The following is a 13,041-nucleotide window of genomic DNA, read 5'->3' on the forward strand; positions in this document are numbered from 1 at the left end:
GCTGTGCATTAAAGCATTAGGTTGTTATGTTTGGTCATTTTGCCAACAAGCCAGACGGTTGTGTTAGATATCCTGGTCATAACACAGGGTTTTAAATTTTAATGGTCCATCTTTAACAGACAGAAACTGACATAAAATAACATAAAATAACATAAAATTAAACAAATTAAACTAAACCTTTGTACCGGAAGTACACTATTTGACCAAAAGTATTTGGGCACCCCCCCTAATAACTAATTTCAGGAATTTCAGTCATATTCACAGCTAATAGACAATTTAAGTCATAGGTAATAAAACAATTACAGTCTACACACATACAGTGTGTGTTGTAAGGGCATTTCCGGTTTTGGCATGACTTTGTCCCTGTGCACAAAGTCCATAAAGACTTTATTACAACCATAAATCAAATAAAAGGTAGGACAGTATGGAAAATGCAAATAAACTAAAAATGCAGTGTTCCTTACATTTACATTGACTTTTATTTGATTGCGGACAATTTGAACCTGAGATATTTCATGTTTTATCTGCTCAACTTCATTTCCTTTGTTAATATACATTCATTCCTGCATTTCAGGTCTGCAACACATTCCAAAAAAAGTTGGGACTGGGGCAATTTAGGGCTAGTAATGAGGTGAAAAAACTAAATAATGATGTGATTCCAAACAGGTGACGTCAACAGGTAATTGTAATCATGGTTTGGTACAAAAGCAGCATCCAGGAAAGGATGAGCAGTCTTTGATGAGCAAAGATGATCACAGGATCTCCAGTTTGTCAACAAATGTGAGAGAAAATTATTGAAATGTTTAAAAACAATGTACCTCAAAGAAAGATTGGAAAGGATTTGCATATTTCTCCCTCTACAGTGCATAATATCATTAAACATTTCAGGTAATCGGGAGGAATTTCATTGCGTAAAGGCCAAGAACGCAAGCTTAAGCTGAACGCCTGTGATCTTCGATACCTCAGATGGCACTGCATCAAGAACTGCCACTCAACAATAACAGATATAACCACATGGGCATATTGTCTGCAATGAAATAAAAGTCCAAATAAATGTAAGAAACTCTGTGTTTTTTTTTAATTATTATTTCCATTTTCCATGCTGTCCCAACTTTTTCTGATTTGGTGATTTGGGGTTGTATATAATAGACTATAATATTATGATTTTGGTTTTGAGAAGAAACTCTAGTAGCCTGCACAGTGCCCTGATTTTAACCCTTTAAAAACCTTTGAGAATATTTGGGTCAAGCCTATCTGTCTACCATATGTGCCTAAACTTTCACATACTCTTGGTTCTGGAATGAAATGTCCAACAAGCATATGGTTAGTTGTTTGCATACCGTGTACCATAATGAAATTAGAAAGCAGAAATGAAAAACTATTAGGGGTTTTAATTAGGACAGCTGATTTACAACATTCTAACTATTTTTGTTAATTTGTAGTATCTTTAGTAATGTACTTAAGTAAAGACCCCTTATTACATCGTGCATTTAAAAAAGATACTTTATATTATGGAGTAAAAGTTGTGACTACTACCCACTTCTAAATATCATTGCTTCATCACTCTGCAAAGCTAACTTAGCTGAAGTCAAACTAACTGGAACCAGCTCTATCACAATAATGCAACAATTCTACATTCATTAGCAGTAGTGAACAGTGACTCTTAAACCTCTGCCCTTTGACCTCCAACCCAAATACAGTTGAATTAAACTCAGTTTGGAGAAAAACAGTGTAGGGACAGCAGTTAAAAAATTTTAAACTGTTAAAATTGCTGTAAAATATTTTTTATATTTGACTTTTAGAATACAGTCAATATATTTGAGAATAACATATATTTTCATTTAGACAATATCAGAGAAATGCACAGACAGTTCCCCTTTGTTAATGACGTCTTATGCAAAAATTGGACATTCCTGGTTTTCCCTAATCTGTTAAGTTAAAACAAGTAAAAACAACAAAATATAAAAATGTAAAAGAAACAAACTGAACTGAAGTATATTTACCCAAAGTTTTTGGTGTGATTCTTCATTATCTGCTAAAGTTAACATAACAGAATAAAATAAAAAAAATAGTAGTGTTGAGCCCTTGAGCAAGGCCCTTAACCCTCAGTTGCTTATACTGTATACTGTCACAGTACTGTAAGTCGCTTTGGATATAAGCATCTGCTAAATGCTGAAAATGTAAATGAATGAAATTAATGAATTTGTCTCCGAAATGTTACATTCAGCAAATAAACAGTGACTGTAAATAAAACTGTGAAGATTTCCCCTCTTCCCACACACCTCATATATTTGCTCCAACCCACAGGATACTGAGCACATTTTCTCCACAGTTCAGTATGAAGTAAAACATGTTTCCACCAACCTGCTTGTAAAATATTTGCATTGTCAGAAAAAAAAGAAAATCTTAAATAATGTTGGCATTAACATATTCACAAAGGTGCATCTGCTGGACTGAAAGACAGAGAACTAATGATGAAACATGACATCGATTTTACAAACACTGTTTAACAACAACTTTGACTTCTGTTACATATTATTTCTCAGTAAACTTTTCGTTCTTTTCTCTTTACAAGCACATCTTTTTTTGATGGAAATTGCACATATGCTACAGATGCGGTCGATAGATAATAGGTTAAAAGAGACTGAAGTTTTCCTTTAAATTATTCTTACTAAGCAAGACAGATGTTCATAGAAGTTTTAAGTATTTGTTCCTATTTTGGCTGTCCATCTGTGTGCTTTGACTGAATTATGCAAGACCACATTTCACTGCACACACTCACATCCTGCGTTTCCACTTTCTAACAAGAAATCAGTTTGACAGAGGAGAAGATATCTAAACCGTTGATCAACAAACCGTTTCTTATATTATTAATGTACAGATTTAAATAGAATCATGACATGCTCTTGTTGATTGCTCCTGTAAATGTATGATGAAGTGCTATGAATCTAAACCTGTTTGGGGTGTATTATTGCCTTGTGCTTAATGTTTTCGGGTGGCATGAAACCCACCATGTTCATTATAGGACAGAAAAAGTGTTGAACTTAATTCTTGCTTCTTTTTTATGAAGAGAGTCATTAAAGTCATTATAAATAAAAAGAAAAATTAGGTAATATATAGTAGAGTAAATTCAATATGACTCATTTTTTATGTGATGTGTCTATGTGAAGACCAAATGTGACTAATAACGCCATGGCTCATAAAAAAGAAATTTTTTAAGACAATGCCTGTACAATGCTGTAAAAAAAAGTAAATGCCCCCTCCTGATTCGATTCCCTTTGGTATTGCATTTTTATATTGAATGATATTACATTATTAACAAATATCATTAACCTAAACATATCATGCAACACCCTTTGATAAATAATTGTATCATCTTTTATATGCATATTACTATTAACTTCATTACTGGTTAACCCACCTTTAGCAGCAATAACTTCATCGCCTAATTTTCTATAGTGTGATATTTGATAGTCTTTGTGTACATGACTGTATAACAGTATGAAGCAGTTGCAGACTTACTTCAAATTAAACATCTACGCATTTAGAGCATGTATCACTAACAGGGCGATACATTTAGGGCTTAGAACAGCAACCTCATCAGGTCCAAGTCAGATCTTTGACCAGACCACTTAAAAATTGTATTCAGTTTCTAATCAGCATTAAAACTAATAGCACAATGGGTAGTACTGTCATCTCACAACAAGATGGTGACAAGTCCGGATTCGATTCCCCAGCTTGTGTGGAGTTGGAGTCAGTATGGGTTTCCTCACACAAGTCCAAAGACATTCAGACAGGCTTATCAAAAATCCAAATTGCTTTGTGTGTGTGTGTGTGTGTGTGAATGTGTGTGTTTGCCCTGTGATGACCTGGTGACATGTCTGGGGTGTTCCTTGGCTTCAGACCCACCACAACTTGACCAGGATAAAATGGTGGTAAAACAGACAATAAATGAATGAATGAACGAATGAATGCAAAACAAATAGGACAGTAGATTTTAAGCATAGCAGTGGTTTTAAGCATATCAATATCTATTAATTTATTTATTTATTAAATAATTAATTAATTTATTTATTTTATTTTACACAAATTAAAATAAAACAACCGCTTTAATGCATATAGCTGGATTGTATAAGCTTTCTACATTCTCTACCAACACTGGCAAAAGCTTTCATTAATTTTTATGCCAAAGTGTCAGTGTCTAGCGTTGTAATTGCATTTTCTTGTAGAGTAACCAGCTCTAATCGCTTTGGCTCCTCATAAAAAAAGAGAAAAATCAAAGACATAATGGAGGGGAGGAAAATAACTTCTTCAAATAATAGCCATGAATAATGTCTGAATATTAAAGGATATTATTGCATCCATTTACTATCCTACAGGATAATGAATTTATCACTTTATGGCAAAATATCATAATGGAATTATCATAAGGTGTTATGAAGACACTCAGGAAAGTCATTGCAAATAGAATTATGTGTCTTTTCACTTCTCTTTCATTTTCTCATCAGTATAGATTATTAAAATAAATGAATATAACTTGTGTTAGTGTGTGTGTGCCTTTGTGTGTAGCTGTATTAGTATGTGTTATATTTGGCCAAGTGGTAATAGAATGGCCTGCAGGAATCCTCCCAATCTGATTGAGAATTAAAAATATATCGCTGCTCATCTCTTTCATTTTCCCTATCACTCACATGCTTCCTCTCTATAACTCAGTCTTCACATCCTTTGATAGTCTTTTTAATTTTAGAGCTTATAGTAATAATATTTCTTCATTATTTAGTAGAAATTGGCTTACATAAATCAAAAAAGTCCTCACATTTCAGCACAGATTGCAAAAAGCATATTTCAAATAACATGAAGCAGTATTTTCCTGTTAAAAATAAGCATTGCCACATCTAGTTCACAAGTGCAAATAAAGTTATCTGTTATTGGACTGCCTTTAGTTTTACAACATGCATATACTCGAATGTGTTCCGACAAGCTTATGCAATGTCACAACATTCATGTCCAACCAGAACTGCATTAAGCTTTGGCCGAAATCTTGAAAGTAGTTGAACCACTCCATCAAGGCTTTGTATTTTTCATTTTAGTTCTCATGATAATCAGTCAACTTATCATGGTCATGGTCATGATGGGTCCAGAACCTATTATTTTAATGCTAAGCTCAAGTTAGGAAATAATCTGTAAATCTAGCCCCGCCACCACCAGGTTGCCACTGTTGGGTCCCTGAGCAAGGCCCTTAACCCTCAATTGCTCATTATGTTTCGCTCATTGTGTAAGTCGCTTTGGATAAAAGCGTCTGCTAAATGCTGAAAATGTAAAAGTAAATGTATTATTTTGGACACCACATCACTGGGTGCAAGGCAAGTGTACCAGGTGCTTCAGTCCACCACAATGCATCACTCACTCACTCACTGACAAACCATTTACTTTAATTAATATGTCTACTGGCATATTTATGGAAGCTGGAAGGTAACCAGGTGTCTTTAGAGAACATTCAACAGTCTAAATAAACAGTGATAGAAGGCTCAAACCCATGTCCCTGGAGCTACAACCAAAACTAAAGCTTAATCCTACTTTCATATTTACTTACTCGCATCTGAAGCCAACATAGTGCAGCTAGTTCACCCCTCCCCTTATGTTTTTGGGAAGCAGAAGGAAACAGGCCTACCTGGAGAAGACTTACATTAATGCAGAGAGAACATGCAAAACCCAGGACATCAAAAACAAATTGCTGGCAGGACCCAAACTACCAGCTGGGCCACTGTGCCATCATGGAAATAAATATAGATAAAAGAAAAAAAAACATGAAAGAATAAAAAGAAACAAAACTGCACCCATAACTGAAGATCAAACCTGGGTTGCTAAAGCGAAGCATCACTCACACTACCTGCTATACCACAATAATGCCCTGAATGTTACAAGTAAATCTAATGCATGTGTTCAGTTGAATAGTCTTTATAACTTGCATATTACAGTTTATGTCTTTAAGCATCAAGCAGTTAAAATGTTAAGATGCCATCACTGCCAAACATGCAATTGTCTTTCTTCTTTTCTAATTTCTGATGAAGTGTAAGGATTGTTTTTGCTTGTGATCATCCTCCCCCACCTCTTTATTATATTTTTTGCAGATGGTCCAATAGCCAAAGGGAACTTGAAACAAAAGTATGTCCTATTCCTATTAATGGGTTTGGCTTGCCGTGATTCTTTATGATAGACTTCCAAATTGAAAAATCAATTATTTTTCTAGCTAGTATGACTTATAAATTATATATCTCAGCTGAAGCAGCAAGACGATTTCTGCCTAAATCAACTAACTGTTGCCTGTAGGCCAAGCCCCCAGCATACCATCCCTGTCCATACACGGGCTTTGTATTATTCACCGCAGTTATTATTATTGTTATGTCCTTTCAGAGATGTGAAAGATCTGCTAGATAATATATGTCTGTTATTTAAAAGGAAGCCTGTCAGTAACGTCCAACTTTAGTAATTTTGTTAGAAACATGTTTGTTTTGATCTCCAATTAGAATGGTTGTGCTCTGTTGTGACATAAACATAACTGTGCTCTGTCTCTCCTATAGAGTTTCTCAATTGTAGAGTCTGAAAGAACATTTGTAAATTAGAATGGACTAAGTAGCAGTTTAAACTAACAGTTAAGGTTTAGTGGACATTGCATTTAGTGTAGGCTTCAATAATGTTTATCACACAACCGAACAGAGCAGTAGTGTATGACAAAATCCTACTGGTACAAAATTCTAAATAACACCAGTTTAAAGTTTGCATCTCTCTTAAACCCATTGTTTGTCATTTTACTACATCCCCTAACCTATTTGCACATTCTCTAGTCAGCATTTGTAACCAGAGTGTGAATTATACAGTGACAAGACCCCCTTCTGACTGTTATTTTTACCTCTTTTTGAGTGGTTTCAGGTATTAATTTGGGGGGTAAAACTTCCACAATCCCTCCATAATTCAAACCATGCAGTAACCACACAGTTGTAATATTCACCCTGTTATAAGTCCTAAATCTGCCAGATAAAGTTGCCCATATTTACTGATTCTTTGGGATCGGATCGGATCTGGACAGCATGTATCCGTTCTCTGGGTGTGTTTTTATGGATTTCCTTTCAATGCTGGTATATATAAAAGTAAAATAATATTATATGACAAACAATAACATAAAATAACCATAATATATAAGAAATGATAGAATATATTTTTTATCTGGGTCTTAATGGTTCCACTCACTGACTCACACACACATACCTAGGGGCAATTTAGAATAATGGCCAATCCAGGTTTTGGTATGCTGATGGAAGGAAACCCACAGGCATAGCCTGATCGGCATGGGCAAATTAGACAGGTGCCTTTGGCGCAGTTTCCACTAAGGGTCCAGAAAAAAATAACCGCACTTAAATGTACAGTGATGGTAAAACAATAGTTTAACTATTGTGCTTTTTTATTCAGTTTACTTCGTGTATATATTTACTTTAAGTGTACACACATAATCTGTTTGTACTTTGTACACAATTATATAAAAAGTTTAAAAACACTGATAACTTCCTCATTTTGACTTTTTTGGTAAATGGTCTTTAATTTTCCAGGGTTATTATGGTACTATTGATGGACTTTATAAACCTTCAATCTTCAATCCTTCATAAACCCTCACATTCTACTACTGGGATATTTTGGCTTAATGTTTGGTGTTGTTGTGTTTTTATACATTCCACGTCATGGCAGATCGCTCCATTTATGTTTTTTTTTTTTTAATACATGTAATGCCCCAGCACCATTTGCAGGCCCATATCATAACGCTCTCACCTCCGTAATTAACTATTAACATGTTGTTCTTGGAATCCTACAAGGAACATGACTGCTGCGTAAACCAGGTGCAAGATGCACAAGAACATTTCTTATTTAAATTTTTTTAATTTGCAGCAGCAACATCTAACATTAACTTATTTGAATGTCACCTTTACATTATACAGTGCTTTGACCAGGCCACTACAAAACCTTAAAGCTTTTTTCTTTAAAGGTCATTCACAGTTGGAATCCCTGTTGTTCTTGTGCTTAGATCACAGACTGATGACCAGGCAATCATCCTGGCAAATTTCCTGTTGAGACCAAAATTTAAGATTCAGTTTTGGATTGTTGATCTGGCCCTGAGACAGCAAAGTACCCTTACACCATCACACTACCACCATCATGTTTGACTGTTGGTTTGATGTTTTTTTAACTGAATGTTTTGTTTACTTTTTAACAAGCCGTAGCCTAGTGGTTAAGGTACTGGACTAGTAACCAGAAGGTCACTGGTTCAAGCCCCACCACTGCCAGGTTGCTGCTGTTGGGCCATTGAGCAAGGCCCTTAACCCTTAACCCTCAATTGCTCAGACTGTATACTGTAACTGTAATGTAAGTCGCTTTGGATAAAGGCGTCTGCTAAATGCCGACATGATGTAATGTATAGATGTAATGACATAAATGTAAACGTATAGATGTAACAGGAGCCATGTCCTCCAAAATCTCCTACTACTGGCTTCCCAGTCTATTACCTCCCCAGAACATTATCCTAAAATGCTTGGACATAAAGGTGTTTATTGCTCAGATTTAACAGGGTTAGCAGTAATCAAGCCTGGGTTCATTTGGTTAATTGTTTAAGTACAGGGGTGATTTCTTTTTTTCACAGGGAAAGTTTTGTATTTGGTTCTTACTCAGGTTGTATTTTAATAATTTTTGTTTATATATTAACAATAAAGTGTCAGAAATAGGCAAAAATAAAAGAAATGAGAAAGGAAGTACAAACTATACCACTGCACTTCATATGTGTGTGAGCAGGAAAAATCAGTAGTGTGGCTATTCGTCTGGTCATTTAATGTGGTTCTTCACAGAGGAAATGATTCTTATACTTTAAAGTAAAAATATACTGCAAAGTTTAAAGTAAATGCTTTTTTATCATTTCTGCTTTAAAACGACCCTACAAATAGATACCATAGTCACCCCCCTTTAAATCTAGTCCACTGATTCGTAGTCATTTAGTTACTCAATATGGTCTCATTGATAAAATGTGCAAGAAGTGAAACAAATGCTTGAGTGAGTATATGCATGTACTTCTATAAATGCATGTGCATGAGCTTTGGATACTAATTAGCATGAAATCGTTGTGCAGGCATTAAGGTGGAAGAACGACTCAGCAGCTCAAGCTCATACACACATTAGTCTTCATTTAGTCTGAGCCAGACTCCAGGGCCCCGGTGTCTTATACTACAAACTGAAATTTATTGAGCTGCCCTGATCATGATAATTGAAAGAAATTGTGTGTCTTCTTGTGTTTCAGGCTGGTTGAGAAACCAGAGGGGTGGCACATGGGGTTTCCTTTCTGCTTTGTCCTAGGAGAGTGGACATGACAATGAGTGGTGTAGAGCATGTTCGCTGGTGTTTGACCTTAGTTTAAGATTTGGTCTTGATTTCGAAAGATTGCAAAGGGAGTCAGAGTTCCAGATTGTTCAAGACAAAATATGAATGGCGAGTGGAATGAAAGAAGACAGAAACACTGTAACATCATAATGAGACTCTTTTGTCACAATTAGCTAATCTACATTCATGTACAGAGAAAATGGAAGCTTCAGTTGCTTCAGCTTCAAACTTCTACCCTGACATTCATCTGTGAAATGTATTAACACATACAGTACTTCAATTGTTTTCTCAATATTTTAGGCTATACAACCACTCCAATGATGCTCCCTCCACTTTGCTTTAAAAATAAGATGAGATTTTGATGTGATTTGGTATGCAGGACCTTTTAACTCTACCTTGTAATTTTTTTCTAAAAACATTTCCACATAACATTGTCCTTGAAGCATTGTGGAACATTTAAATGTTCATCAAATTTCAGGTGTACAACAAGTTCTTCTATTCTCTAAATGTTTTTTCTTTACGAGATTTTAGCAAATATTTTTCTGTTAAATACCTATTTCAGGATTAGACTTTCTGCCCATGGAGTGATCTAGCACAAAACCCATTCCTAGGGAGAGCACCAACAGTATTAAAAAAATAAACTCTCACATTTTTTTTTAATGCATTTTCTCTCTTTTTCTCCTGATTTTTAGCTTGTCCAATTTTACCCAATTGTGTTATGCTTCCTCTCTACTGGAGCTGACCCCCGCCCCGATTGAGGAGAGCGAGACTGTCACATGTCTCCTCCGACACGTGTGCAGTAGCGGACTGCATTTTTTTACCTGCACGAGGCGAGTTCATATGCAGATCAGCTCTGTGCACGAAGACCCACACCCTGATCAGCATTATTCCTCGACTTTGTGCAGACGCCATCAACCAGCCAGCAGAGTTCGTAATTCGCTCAGTTATGAGGAATCAGGAACCCGCTCATCCTACCCTGTGAAAAACCAAGCCAATCGTTGTTCATGCAGCCGCCCAGCCCAGCCGGATGGCAGAGCTGAGATTCGATACGATGTATTTAAAATCCCAGCTCTGGTGTGCTACGGTATCTTACCGCTGCGCCACCTGTGCGGCCAACTCTCAATTTTTTAAGATCTCCCCAGCTTCATGCAGCTCCACAATGTTTCTTCAATTTTCCTTTTAAATCTCTTAGTTTTCTTGAGAAAAACCTTCACATATCAAAAGTGAGATATAAAGTGCAATTGTGTGTGTTCCATTTAATATTGTGTGGTAGAATATTCTTGCCTTTCATTATCGATAAAGATAAGGTAACATTTTATAAGTAGATTATGTGAAGTAATTCACCAGCTTCTTTTCTCTTTGCTTAGCTTAAACACTGAGTGCAAAGCAACATAATACAACTTAGAGGATCTGAACATGAAACAAACCCTTATATGCCATGTTTACCTATTTTGCATTTATTAAAAACTCTAATAGGACTCCCTGTGCACAATTCACAAAATAATTCACATTTTGGGCTACATGCTGGCAGTGTTGGTGCCATACTGCTCGAGCGACAAACATTTATTGACAGCCTCCAGTTACTGTTTGTTCAAATTTTCTATTGTCTTTGATTGTGTATCCAAAAAACTTTCAAGTTAGTTATAGCTTAATTGTCTTTGGGTGTGATTGTAAATAAGTGTGATAGTGAGTGTGTGATGCCTTGTGTCTAGGGTGTATTCCTGCACTTTTGGGACAAACTCCATATGCACCACTGGTCATAGGGGAAAGGGGGAACATTCAGACAAAAAATTCCAGTAAACTGAATCAGTGACAAACTTGCCTGGATGAAGAACCAAGTTTGTTTTTGCACCCACGTTCAAACTGAAGGGTAAGAGAGGCAAAAACCCACCCAAGTATCACTGTTGGAAAGTTGCAGAAAAAAATAGCATATTGGGATCACCAAGTCTCCAAAACCATTAGATACCACCTCAGTGGTAGTTTTATTAGGGAGGCTTATTGCTTATATAAACCGATGAGGCATAACATTATGACCACTGACAGGTGAAGTGAATAACACTGATCATCTCTTCATCCCGGCACCTGTTACTGGGTGGGAAATATTTTGCAGCAAGTGAACATTTTATCTTTAAAATTGATGTGTTAGAAGCAGGAAAAATGGGCAAGCGTAAGGATTTGAGCGAGTTTGACAAGGACCAAATTGTGATGGCTAGACGACTGGGTCAGAGAATCTCCAAAACTGCAGCTCTTGTGGGCTGTTCCTGGTCTGCAGTGGTCAGTATCTATCAAAAGTGGTCCAAGGAAGGATCAGTGGTAAACAGGCAACAGGGCCATGGGTGACCAAGGCTCATTGATGCATGTGGGGAGCGAAGGCTGGCCCGTGTGGTCCGATCTAACAGATGAGCTACTGTAGCTCAAATTGCTGAAGAAGTTAATGCTGGTTCTGATAGAAAGGTGTCAGAATACACAGTGCATCACAGTTTGTCACGTATGGGGCTGCAAAAGGGGGACCAACACAATATTAGGAAGGTGGTCATAATGTTATGCCTAAATCTGTGTACAAGGCAAATTTCTTAAAATCATTTTCATTCATTATTACCAGGGGTGCCAACAATTTTTTTTTCTGATTTTGCCTGTGGTCTATATAGGTTTTAAGACTAAAGTGTCAAGACTGCTTTCACACCTGTGTTTGAGCACACAACTTTTGAACACTTTCCCTGTGTTTGAATACTTTCTAACAACAGCTGAAGCAGTCCAAGGAGGAATAAAAGTGAGACAAACGAAGAGAACCTCAGGAAATATTAGTGTCGCAATGGCTGTGTTGTCACAAGTGTCATTAGGGTCACCATTCTTTTATTTCTACTTTAATGACAGTGTCTGTATTCTCAAAGCACAACAAACCCTCATTTCTTACACACACATATCATCACTGACTCACTTCAATATTTATTGAGAAGTTTTTTTGGTGAGAGGTTGTCTAATGTACACCCCTGCACGCACCCACTCATACATTCATGCAGGCTATGCGTCCGAGGTCATCTAATGTGTCTCTAAACACAGAGGGTGTGACCTCTGGCACTGCTGTGGGAATTCAGGGTCATACTAATGTACAAGAGGTTTTGTTGAAACAGAGAAGCTTGCGTGAGTTCGCTCAGGCTCCCGTGTGCATTGTCCTTCCTGACTAATGAATCAAAGCAAAACATTTATATTTCATCCAGACAGCTATTGCACAGACGGGAACAATCCTTTAAAGAACAAAAGGTTTCTGTGTGTAATGTCCAAGCTGAGATGGATGTGGCAAGCAGGTTCATTTTTGTTTTTCTTCTCATATATTAATGCATCTCATTCACATTGCTTGTGAATCACCAAATCCTGTGACACTCCGGGTAGGACGTGTTACTCACATAAAACACATATTTGTATTGTTAAAACCAGCTAAATAAAGGGAATGCTGTGGGTGCAAATTTTATTTTAAAAAATTTGTTTGGCACCACACTTCATCTGGCTCTCACCTATCTGGAAAAGTGAACAACTATGTTCAGAGACATTGATGGATGGATGGATGGATGGACAAATAGACAGGCAGACAGGTAGACCGACATATAGATAGGTTGATAGGTAGATGGG

This window comes from Trichomycterus rosablanca, chromosome 6 (genome assembly GCF_030014385.1).
Source record: "Trichomycterus rosablanca isolate fTriRos1 chromosome 6, fTriRos1.hap1, whole genome shotgun sequence".
Taxonomy (NCBI): Eukaryota; Metazoa; Chordata; class Actinopteri; order Siluriformes; family Trichomycteridae; genus Trichomycterus; species Trichomycterus rosablanca.